The 13,527-nt window shown below is 40.6% G+C and overlaps 1 protein-coding gene across 4 annotated transcripts in view; it reads left to right on the forward strand.

The window, feature by feature from the left end:
* The window catches only part of LOC139459321 (uncharacterized), a 56,120-nt gene that overhangs the window by 11,465 nt on the left and 31,128 nt on the right, over nucleotides 1-13,527 (forward strand). The window contains exon 1 of one of the 4 annotated variants that reach the window (XM_071240777.1): nucleotides 3,903-3,921. The exons of the other annotated variants lie outside the window; for them this stretch is intronic. The gene's annotated coding sequence lies outside the window, so the exon portion shown is untranslated. Of the gene's footprint in view, nucleotides 1-3,902; nucleotides 3,922-13,527 lie in introns of those variants that run through there. 4 annotated transcript variants of the gene reach the window in all.

Here is a 13,527-nt window from a genome sequence, read left to right on the forward strand (position 1 = left end):
GAAAACAAAAATAGTTGTTTTTCAAATATAGGGGAGGGTTATCCCGTTATAAAAAAAATCTGTCATGGTGGAAATGCGTATGAAGTAGTTACTGGATACAGTTATCTTGGCTTGTATTGTAGCAATAGATTACTGAGGTCGATTGCTTAAATACTATTGCAATTCAAGCAAGAAAGGTGTTCATGGTCCTGTTAATTAGTATACATTCCTTGAAACCATATTCGCCTGACTTTTACTTCAAATGTTTTGATACAAAGATAACACCAATACTTTTGTAAGGGGCTGAAATATGGGGTTCAGTGGCTGAAATATGGGGTCAGTGGCTGATATATGGAGTTCAGTGGCTGAAATATGGGGTTCAGTGACATAGAACTGGCAGATGTTATATTCAGTCGCTCGCAGTTTTAAAATGTGTCAAGTATTGGCTGTGTCTTTATAATATACAGGAATCTCGTTTATCCCCCCCCCCCCCCCTCCCCCTCCCCACCAGAAAATGTTACAAGGCCACGTAAATTGGGTAACGAACTTAAAACTGTTATTTTCAGATTACGATTTGGTGATGTCTGGTGCTTTCAAACATGTAGTAATAAAACCGCATTTTAAAATACGTCAGCGGTTTAAAACTTTTTTTTTCAGGTTTTGCAGAGTGATCTATGCGAAAGCCCCCAAATGGCTTATTATGCACAGTTTAAAACATCCATGATTCTGGTGTATGCTTACCTCTCATATCCGTGATACTGCAACAAAATGTCCATTGTTTTTTGCCTAAAGCTCTGTTAATGGACCATTCTAACAACACCATCATCTACAACTTGGTCTGATCTGCTTGGGCTGAGTCCTCCTTTCCGTCGTTACGGTATTAGGATAGTAACGAGGTTACCTTGCAGAGTATCGAAAAATAACCTTTGTAAAACAGTAAGTTTGATAAAATTCGGTCAAAAGGGTTAGGGGTCATAAACCCTTTTATGAAGCCTGAACATAACAACCAGGTGGTCGTTGTAGAGGTGAGGTGAGGTGAGGTGAGGTGAGGTGAAATGGGGTTTAACGTCGCGTCCAAGATTATTGCACGTATATAGCGACGTGAATGTAAGTGTGTGTGTGGCTGCTTGTTCTAGTCCGGACTGATGCCGATTTATAGTGCTAGCTCACTCAAATACCATGCCGCAGTTTAACACGAATACCCCACTCAGACACATGATACTGACTCCGAGCCGACCAGTCCTTGTTTTAGCCCCTTAATGCCGAGCGCCAGACAGGGTAACAACAAGTACCATCTTTTAACGTCTTTTGGTATGACGCGGCCGGGGATCGAACCCCGGACCTTCCGCTCTCCGGGCGGACGCTCTACCACTAGACCACGGAGGCGGTCTCGTTGTAGAGAGGGAATATATAAATGATTAGTCATTTGCATATCTAGAAAAAGTAACGATCGATTAAATCTGCGAAGTTTCATGAAAGTTCGATAAGTATTATGTCATAGTGATAATAATGATATAAAAAAAATTATTATCTATCACTTCAACCCATAATTTAAACTTTTTTACATTAAGAATATTTTTTACATTGGGAGTTGTAACAAGAGTGAACCCGCAACCCTTAATGTAAAATAGTTTTACATTAAGAGTAATATTTACATTAAGGGTTGTAACAAAGCTGCGTTTAGAAGCACCTCTGAAATAACGTTAACGGATCTATTAATAACATCACCAGGTTCCACAAGGCCATGGCCAAATACTTTCTTCACTGACTACTTGTTGTAAAAGGACCATGTTTGTTCGGTAATATATCACTACACTGCCTATTGACCATGATCAAGTCGTTTATACATTACCTGAAATATGTCTACACTTAACTATACTAAAAAGAGTGTTGTGTTTTCTCTATGAGGTTTGGACACATGACCCTGGTTAATCATTGTGACGACGCACGACCCGCTTGGGACAGTGTGGACTTGACGTAGATACCGGCTGAGGTGTGAGCAGAAGTTGGCTTTTTCTCTCACGTTAGAATGATTGTCCGAACTGCTGCCTCCTGCACTATCAGATTGACTCATCATGTCATTTATTTGTAAACCTGCAACAATATAAGTCTTCGTCGCCCAAAGTGAAATGGCCCTCTGATGCTCATCCTGTCAACTTGGCCCACGCGCGAGTGTGTATTTAGATCTGCTTTTAATTTTGAATGGTCAGCTTGTTTAAAGCAAATACGACCTTTCGTCACAGCACGTACGCTGCACTAAGCGTTGTTTGGGCTGTGACTGAATCGTTATCTACAGCTGCATCACATAAATCGTAGTCCACCACGTTGCAACGTCCGGCTTTATTTTATTATCGATGGAATTTCATATATTCTGTTCCTTGTATGTTGTGATTATTATACGTGCATATTTTTAACATATATTTTTACTTTCATGCGAAGAGAGGTAATGTTTTAACATGTATATACCATAGTCTCCACTAATTCTACAAGAACGGCTTGTGTACATATGTATTCAAACATGTCCATACTATTGCTGTACATAGGGGAGACTTAAAGTAACTGACCGTCTGTCTATCCACTTTCAACTCAGACGATGATCAGTTTAGTCGTCATATATCAGAAATAGCCGACATATGGGTATACAATTCACGACAATATTAGAAACACTACATGGAGACGATCTGAAAACAACATTATGTAGCCAAAATTTGATTGTTTACCGATACAGATTTCTTTTGAAATGGAAATATGTTTAAAGCAAACACGAGCTTTCTTCTCAGCACGTACGTTGTGCTAAGTGTTTGGACTGTGACTGAATCTTTATCAACAACTGCATCACATAAATCGTAGTCCACCACGTTGCAACGTAGGCGTGTCGTATGACCAGTATTAACAACCGACGCGCGTCCAGTTTACCAATAATACTTCGTAAGGATGTATTTTAAACGAACAACTTTTAAAAATGTGCTTGTGAAACCACCGGTCCCACATGTCAGCTGCTGTGGGGGGATGGGACAGATTCTCCTGCGTTGATTTTATTTCATCGGGCAAAGAAAGCAGTTTCAGAGGAGCAAAACTTACACGACTCCATGTGGCAATTTACCCTCCGTTATATGCGTCAATACTTTTACAGAAGATAATATCCCCGTGAAGATCTGAGTTAGAAACGTTCTTCAGCAAACCATGCTTGTCGTAAGAGGCGACTTACGGGATCAGGAGGTCAGTCTGATTTGGTTGAAGCATGTTTACCCTAACTGCGTAGATCGGTGCTCAAGATGTGAATCGCTGGATTATCTGGTCCAGATTCAATTATTTACAGACAGTCGCCATACAGCTGGAATAGTGCTGGATGCGGCGTGAAAACAACAAACAAACAAACAGAAGACACTAACCTGGTCGGGATCCAGGCTCATACACACTGTAGGACCCCAGAGTCCCCGGGGCTCTATTGCATTACGTAAAAGAATCGACAAAATCGATCTGGTGGTCAGGTTTCATATTCATGACTTGTTTTGTAGTCCATTGTGCGTCGTCGAGCTCCTACAGTGTGATACGCTGCTCATAATATCAATCCCTGGTTTGTCTGGCCCAGACTTCATTTACTACAGGCCGCGATTCAGCTGAATATTCATGAGGGGCATCAAACAAATAAACAAACAAACAACAATCTCTCGACAACACATGCCGCTGGGTTTTTTAGTCACGTGGTTAAAAGAATGTCCTTGTAACAGCTTGATGGTCAACACCCAAGATAGCATAATAACCCTCTCGAGAATGATCGTTATTGGCCTTTCGAATTCTCTACCGCTCCTTTTCATCCAGCCCTATAGCGAGCGCGTTGCGGTATACCGAGGCACGCTGCCAGACAGTGACATACAGCCGGGCTGGTCGTCACTCTCGCGACCTGCACTCTACGCAGCACACCTGACTATATTCCTCCAGGTAAGCACTTCATGTTGTTGATGTTTTACAAAACGCGCGTTACGCTGAAAACCATGATGTTATGGTTACGAAAGTACAATCACAGTGTTAGTAAATCATTGTTGATACAGAGCTGGTCGTTATAATGCGGTCTATATATTCAGATGGATATTTATTTATGACTAAAGCCAAAACCGTTACTCTACCGCATACATGTTTGATATTGAACATAATTCAACATTTGATCGGAACAGGTACATAACTTAAAATCGCTCTGTTTCATAAACAATACATTGATTGTAAGAAATATCATGACACTTCAGATAGTGACTAAATCTGTATCGCGTGACAGTACATGATGCCACGATGCTAAAATGCTGACGGGATTCAAGTCTCGAATGATAAGCGTTCCTATATACTATGAGGGATGCTAATATACATGTAATTGCTAGGTGTAGGGGTGGAACGATCAGGTAGCCACGCAGTTAAAGCGTTAATTCGTCATGCCGAAAATATGGGTTCGATGCACAAATGTTAGTGTGTTTTGGATTGCTTACAGTGGCGTAAAACTATATTATTATCGTAACTGTCGTTAACACTATGTTGGCATACGTATTCTATTAACCACATATAGAGTAATGCACAATATATAATTCATTGACCCTGTTACACATATATCGCATGTTTTTTTTGTAAATAATCTTTATGTTGATTTGTTCAGCTAATATTTTGCATGCTTATGGAAAAGGTTCCTATATTTTGTCGTCTTTTTAGAACACAGTTGAAATATTGGCCAAAAAAACAAACATCCTACCCACTTAACCACAACATACTTTTCATAGTGTTAAAGGGGCGGTCGGGTAGCCTAGTGGTTAAAGCGTTCCTCGTCACGCCGAAGACCCGGGTTCGATTTCCGACATGGGTACAATGTGTGAAGATTTCTTTTGTCGCCCGCCGTGAATATTGCTAAAAGCTCAGAGCACTTACCCACTCATAGTGTTAATGGTATAAAAGTTATGTTATTTAGGCAGGTGTATAAGAACCAAGAGTTATGGCAGGATAAAGGGAAATAGTTGCTTTCACAAATTAATGCTCAGCAGTTCCGTGTTCAACCAAGAGTTTAACGCTCAACCAAACAGAAGATGATAACACCTTCCACGTCGCGCACGATGAAGCAGATGACGGTGACGATGACGGTGATACTAGGTGTCACGACAGCAATGGCACATCAACGTCGAGGGTGCCTGAAGGATGGGTTACTAGACAAACCCCGCGGCAGCAGGTTGGAGCGTGTGATTAATCATGCAGGATCTTACGTTTCCTGCTGGTGTAACTTGACATAATGTAAAGTATATGGTTAATATATTCCGGTATATAACCTGTTTACCTTCAGCGTGAACAGTGGCGTGTGGTTGGTGCTGTTGGTGGTTTTGTAAATGCTTTTAATTTGATAATCCCATTCTCATCCTCCTTTCCAGGGTATTGGATCTCCATTCTATCATACTTAATACCATGGGCCCATTCAACATGATATAACAGGGCTATTGCTGAATGTGGCGTAAAATATTTCACACTCAATTTTGAGAAAGACAACATAATATTTCAATTAACCGATGTATTTGCTAACAGTAACAAAAAATCGTGTGTACTTGCTACTCAGTGTGGACGGTGTTTTTAACACCGACTGATCTTCAGCGACCCGTTCATATAACGAGGGGGCGCTCGGGTAGCCTAGTGGTTAAAGCGTTCGCTCGTCACGCCGAAGATCCGGGTTCGATTCCCGACATGGGTACAATGTGTGAAGCCCATTTCTGGTGTCCCCCGCCGTGATATTGATGGAATATTGCTAAGAGCGGCGTAAAACCATACTCACTCACTCACTCATATAACGAGTATGTCCACCGCTAGGCTGCCTATTACGCGCAATGGAAACAATTTGGATGGATAATCGAGACTGGTTATTCTCTGGCGTTGACGTTTTTGATGTGTCATCGTGATTAACCTCTTCACAGAATTTATGGTCAAATTTCATATTTATGGACATAAACTGACGGTGCAAAGAAACCTTACTTCAGTTGGAAATCGCTCTAGTTTACAAACCAAGAAAATATGATGCATGAAGTGAAATGCATTGAAAAGATCAAAATCTCAACGAAATTATCGTTTTAGATGACGGCCATACAGCCTTCCATATTGGCATGACAGTTGCCCGAATTGAGTTCGGGTAGCAAAAACAAGAATTCAACGTTATGGGCAAAGAGCATGTTCATCGAAAATTGCTCAAGTTAAATGACGCGGCACATTAACAGCGTGTATGACACATGCTACAACCCGATCCGATTACCTCTATTGATGCCCAGAAACGAACCTGTGATGGATACATATGTCATTAATGTCATACTTTGTCACTTTAAAAGTCGTTTATGTTGTAGTTTGACTATTATATGTTAACATTTTATTTCGCAATCGAAATGGGGAGACCATGGAATACTTCCCAACACTCTTGTCGGCTCCGCGAACACCCGTGTCGGGTTATTCCGCACGTTCTTGTCGGGCCATTCCGAACACTCTTGTCGAGCTATTCCGAACACGCTTGTCGGGCCATTCCGAACACTCTTCTCGAGCTATTCCGAACGCGCTTGTCGTGCTATTCCGAAAAGTTTGTGAGCTGTTTTTTCTGATTTTTGTTTTGGCCGAAGTAACATTGATTCACTGTGACATCTTTAGTTTTCTTCATGTTCAGTAAGTTGTTATTATGTACAGATTAAAATAAAAAATGCAGCAAAGAGGGTTTGGGTGATCCTGGCACAGTCAGGCTGGTTATGCTCATCATCAGCTCAGGGCCCTTGCCCCCTCTACACGCAGCCCAGACAGCGAATGGGACTTCCCCCAGGAAGCGCTGCCTAGTTACACCCACCGAAAACGTTTCGGAGAAGACTCCCCAACACTGCAGCCTTCTGCATTACCCAGATTGTCAGAAGGGCTGTATTCCTGGTAGCAAACTCAGGTACTCTCCCATTTTCAGTCAACAGATTGGGAGGTACCAAACCTAAGGCACAGAGAACAATGGGGAGTCGGACAACTTGGTACTTGGGATGCAAGCGTGACATTTCGAAAGCGAGGTCTGCATATTTGCCTTGTTTTTCAATCACATTAGTGTCAAAAGGGATTTACGTATCATTTTCTATGACGCCCTCTACATATTCCATGGATGGACCTATGTGCCAAAACCACAAGCATGGCGAGCCACACCATCATAAGATACTGTGTTTGTGCCAAAGCTGGGCATCCATTGACAATGTGTTGGACAGTCTCATTAAATTCATTACATAATCCACATTTCATATTTACATTTTGATGCAAAATCGCACATTGGCGGCCTCCAGGGGGAAGTGACTGGTCCTAAGCAGAAAGCCTTCTGTTTCACTTTTCAGGCCAGTAGATTTCATCTAGCGAAGGACTCTGCAGGGTTGCTTATCCCCTCAACACACTGCACATAAATTCGATGCAGTTGTTCAAATAGCATCTTCTTGAAAAACTGAGTCTGGCTGATTTGATATGGCACTTCGCTTGGTTGACACTCATTTCTGTACCGTCCAGCAGTACAGAACCATCAACATAATCAACACCGACATTGAGATTATGTCCCACATACAGAAAAGGATTATCAGACAAATAAATGTGTGCAAACGTGCACAATAAAATTCTATCATGAACAGCCTCCACGTTAATCAAACCACGCCCTCCCATTATGATTGGTAAATATATTAAGCGATTAAGGGAAGTGCGAGGGTTGATCTTTTGTCTGAAATGATTCTTCGTGTGAGGGTGTCAGTACCCTGAATTTCTTGTTTCGTCCAAGATCATTTTTGACTTAGTTGGTATAAGCAAACCCTTTCAGGATTCGAACATTTTCGAAAATGGGTTTACAACAGACTTGGACACCCCGGCTTACGAGAGTTTCGTAGCTGCGATACCCTGCAAGTGGTGCCTACATTTGACGGATTTGCTTAAAGGAAACCCTTTGAGGATTCGAACATGGACTTTGTGTGCAGTGTTACTTGGAGCCCGCCATTGCTGCTTGCAGCTTCAATTATTATGATTATGATTATGATTATTATTAAACTTTGTCCTTGTTCCTGTAATGAAATTTAATTAATATAGTTAGTTTCAGTATTTGCAACATGCATGGCGAATATTTCACAAGGCGTCTTAAATAAAAGGAGTAAATGCACATATTTTAACAATTTCGGGAAGTATTTGTTCCGAAAAACGCATAGGCGTCAATATAATGAGATTTCTACACGAGTGTCTATCAGATACCATTGATCTTACAACGAGTTGTTTCAAAACGTATCTAACGAGCGAAAGCGAGTTAGATACGCTTTGTAACAACGAGTTGTAAGATCAATGGTATCTGACAGGCACGAGTACAGTCATCTGTTTCTTACACACCCTTAAATCGCATCGGATCGGATCGATGCATTTTGTATATTCTCATGATAGCAGTGGCGCATTAATACATAACACCATTGTCATAAGTGACGTCGTTCCATATACTGCTTACTACTCATAAATAATGTGACCCTACACAAAAAGGTTTCCGCCATATCTGTGGATTATCAAGGCGATGATGATAATGCAAACAAGAGAAAAACAAAGAACACGCTGGATGCCGAGTTAAAAGTTTACACCTCAAAGAAATTACCAAATATGTGCAACAATGTTTACTTCAGTATGACATCACTACCGGTGACCAACTTTTGCAAAATGGCGTGTACACTGACAACAGTACGCGTGATTTCCAGAGGAGGATTTTCGTTGATTAAGGGACCGTATACACATAAATTTGTCACGTAAGACACAGAAACATTCTGACAATCTGCGAACTGTTATTTGTTTACCATTTTCTTCAATGTAACAAAGAGAATTAGTCAGAAATGCAGATAACTACCGTCGTTGTTGTGCGTGATTTAGCGTCAGTCATGGCGTCACACTTGTACGGTTTCTATTGAATTTACCACATCATTGTAATGTTTATATTTGAAATTCCATTATTAGTGCAACGAAACTCTTCCCATGAATATTCTCAAACGCGTGATCGAGCCTATGCATGCAACAATTACACGAAAGTACCTCTAAACATGCAATACAGTGTAAAATCTACATTACATTACTGTTTACAAGTACAGTTTTCCAAGCACAGTGTTCGTTTCCACACCTAATTCATTTCGCATGATTTCATCTAGATAATTTGCATTGGTGACAAATTCGTCATTTGTTTCTAAAATATATGAGGAATTCAGGGATGCATGTATAGCATCTGACTTTGAAATAAACCTGGCGTCTCATAACCGACATTTTGTTAACACAATCCAATATGGCTGAACGTACACTTTGGCGTTCGTGAATGCGTATTTTCCAAAACATTCCAAACGATTCTCGGCTTATCAGCGACGTTTCAGAATTATCATTAGTGATTTGATACCCGTGATCACTAATATGCTATTTTTCTACTTTAATTATTCGAGTAAATATCCAATATGTAGAATTCAAAACACGGAGTAAATAACGCCGGGAATTGTGATTTTGCTAGATTTGTACCTAATTTTCAGAAGTCACTTTCAGTAATTTTGCTTTGCCTAAAATGACAGCAAATGATAAACAGAAGAGTGAATTCAAAACTGTGAAGTGTATTAGTTTGCGCGATGTATTTTGAATTTTTTTCGACTTTGAAGTGAGGGTTGAAGAGGAGGGACATGTGTGTCGTTGTGGCATCCAGGGGGTTCATTACACTCTAAAAAATGATCACGTTGACATAACAGAAGATAATGTAACTGATAATAATAACAAACAAACTCGCAGACGAGGACGAGTTTGTTTATTATCATTATTATCAATTATTACACAGTCCCGTTGTTCAACAAGGCGTAGGTGAACATTCGACTGGAGCACGAGCAATTTATGAATTATGACTTACAATCAGAAAAGTAGTCCGTCATCATCTGACCTCAGGTCATCACCATGAAGTAGCCAATCACGGGCCTGGAATTCGATCTCAGACATCTGTTTGATACCAGTTATCTTAAATCGGTTTCTCATCCACAGGTGTGTAAGAAATAGTTATCTCGTTTTTGCAAATTTAGTCATATGGGGATGTGTCATGTATAGAATGGGACAGTCATCGGTTAAAGCGGTCGCATTGTATTACCGACAACCGATCGGCTTCTCATCATTTGTTTGTTAACTTTTCAAAAGATACAAACAAACATACATTGATGAAACATATTCTCTTTCCAAGTGATATTTATAGACAGAAGGTAATGCGATTTGTATATTATTTTAGATTAGTTAAAGATTTAAAATTGAAACACTTTCGCTTATGCTCAGCACATACTGCTGGATTGGCGGTCGGGTAGCCTTGTAGTTAAAGCGTTCGATCGTCACGCCGAAGACCCGGGTTCGATTCCCGAAATGGGTACAATGTGTGAAGCCCATTTGTTGTGTCCCCCGCCGTGATATTGCTGGAATATTGCTAAAAGCGGCGTAAAACCTCACTCACTGACACACAAATTGCTAGTCTGCAGTTCTTATGTACGTGGCCATGGGTCTGTTATATATGTCTCGACACGATGAGGTATTCATGAGCAGTGTCCCTGTACATTCACGTTGGGAGCGCCTCCGTGGTCTAGTGGTAGAACGCCGCCCGGAAAGCGGAATGTCCGGGGTTCGATCCCCGGCGGCGTCATACCAAAATACGTTAAAAGATAGTTGTTGTTACCCTGTCTGGCGCTCGGCATTAAGGGGCTAAAACGAGGACTGGTCGGCTCGGAGTCAGTATACAGCGTCCGGGAGGGGTATTCATGTTAAACTGCGGCATGGTATCTCAGTGAGCTAGCACTATAAAAATCCGCATCAGTCCGGACTAGTACAAGCAGCCACACACAGACGTACATGCACGTCGCTATATAAGTGCAATTGTCTTGGACGCGACGTTAAACCCCAATCACCTCACGTCGCATTCACGTTACAACTGTGTTGCCCTCTGTCACTGTTACTTTAAAATCTATAATAACAATATTTATGTATTTTTTGATGAGGCGTGCTGTTATTTCATGGAAGACAAATCTGGGAGGGCAAGTAATTACTCATGGAATTACGTATTTCAACATGGACAGTAGTGAATCAAATACTGCTGTTATTTACACATATTATTTCCGCGGTATAATAGGGCAATGCAAACACAGTTTTAAAAGATTAAAATATCATTTGGCCTTTCATTATAATTTAAGTATCGGCCAACATAGATTTACGTGACTTGTGAGAAATTAAATGACATTGTCGTGCCTGATACATGACGTTCAAGGTGCCCTTCGGTCATCAGTGTGCATCAAGCTCCTCCCCAGCGCGTGACACCTTCGTTACACTCTCAGAAACATCACTGCCACCAGTGTGGGCGCGGTCATTACAAGAATCTTGAAATTTGCCCCCTGACCCCAAATATAGTAACGTTTATACTTTTGTTTATTTTATTTTTGCCATCATATTTCATTTTGAAAAGGTTTACGACTGGGCATGTTTTCCAGGGGGCACACACCCACACCCCCCCACACCCCCTTTTTTTTTTAAAAAGCTGTACCCGCCCATGGGTAATTATAAGTGTGCTCGGCGTCACTTGTCAGCGATAGTGTAGAGAGTTCTGTGAATGGGCTATCGCTGTGAGGAGCTTGAATGTACATCGTGGAAGGGAAAGCACTCTCATCAAAGCCGTGAGATTAACGCCCTTGATCTTCTAGATCTACACAAGGTCACGGTCGTACATTAAGAAAGATGATCGACATGCCCCATCTGACAAGTTCCTGATGAAAAAGTAAGCTGTTCCGTAAAATAATGTTTGGAGTTTTGTCTCTTTTATCAACTTATTAGGTTTGAAGAACGAGTGCGCTTGGACAATGTGACTCGCTCACTCCTTGAAACATTGATCGTGTTTTTAGAGCAGGACACGTTTCCAACGTTGACAATTCTTGTTCTTCATTAGATACATATATTGTCCGACTGCACATGCTATGCTGTTCTCCCTGCGCTATAATATTACAAGTGTGTACATCGGAATCTACATTAAGGATTTTCTCTACGATAATATTGATGTTCAGCATTTCTGTGAGACTCATTCGAATTCTGACACCTGCGAATAATCGAATAGAGACACGCATGTCGTGTAGTGTGTTTCTTTCGGTGGATTATAAAACATAAACCTGCGCGATAATATTACAAGTGTGTAGATCTTCTACGGACTGTACATTTAGGGTTTTCTCTACGAGATATTGATATAAAGAATTTCTGTGAGACTATTTAACATTTCTGTTTTGTCCAGACTTGGCGTGTTTTAGTTGATATTTTCGAAGCAGAAGTTAACTTTGATCGCGTACCATCGTACCTCGACCGCGTGGATCATGGCTTACAAATCAATTACTGGTTTGCCTTGTGATGTCTCGATCATGTCCGAGCAGCCGTCATATAAGTGGAATATTGCCCAGTGTGTGTTAAATAACAAACACGCTTCGTTATTCAAAGTTGTTCAAATCTAAGGTGTTAAGACATTTTGCTAAGTAAACACTATGTGCTGGACATAAATGTATACACTGGTAGCTCTGGTATAGTTGGTAGTTAACTGATTTAATTGTGTGAGAGTAACATACTAGTCTCTTAGAGGTTTAATAAGCCAGATTATATGTACGTCACCCATTTAGGTAATTTAAAACTCAGATTATTTATTACACTAAGTTTTCATTCACAAGTTCTGTCAGAATTTAATACTGATCATGTTAGGAAAGCTTTCTTTTATGCGAGAGGTTTCTTTAACAATTTTCGAAATAAACCGTTCGAATTTTTTATGTATTTGCGTTATTTTTTGTGGAAAACAAACCATCATATATTTGTGAATGTTTACTGAGGAATCGTTTATTTTCTAGCAACCTTTATTTTTGTGTGCTCAGTTGTCTCTTAATATAATAAAAGTATGTGACACGGATCTGACTTAACACAGAGGTGTGTGTAGGGGTATCTCAGAGAACCAGGTAGCCATCCACGTATAAATAATTGCAACTAAATCCGCTTTAGGTATGTAACCACTGCCCTTATTTGTATATTTATAATCCATCTACACATATTCACCCGTTAATATGGTAATATAGCAACGTTAACATCATTGTTAAAGCACCAGCTATGGAAGTTGATTGTCTCTATATGTGTCAGTGCGAGCTAGTATACATTGAGGGGCGGTCGGGTAGCCTAGTGGTTAAAGCGTTCGCTCGTCACGCCGAAGACCCGAGTTCGATTCCCGACATGGGTACAATGTGTGAAGCCCATTTGTGGTGTCCCCCGCCGTGATATTGCTGGAATATTGCTAAAAGCGGCGTAAAATCATACTCACTCATTCACTAGTATACATTGAATATATACCCAAGAGCAATGTCCGACAAAGTCATATTTAGAGATAGTTAATGTAAACTAATACTTGGTACACAAACTAAACTAAACTCAGCTCAGCAGACAAAGACCTCAACTGTTTACTTTTGACATGGGCCATGATTTGTTTGTTTGTTTGTTGTTTAACGCCACACTCAG

This window comes from Haliotis cracherodii, unplaced genomic scaffold (genome assembly GCF_022045235.1).
Source record: "Haliotis cracherodii isolate W230 unplaced genomic scaffold, xgHalCrac1.p SCAF_13, whole genome shotgun sequence".
NCBI classification, from domain to species: domain Eukaryota; kingdom Metazoa; phylum Mollusca; class Gastropoda; order Lepetellida; family Haliotidae; genus Haliotis; species Haliotis cracherodii.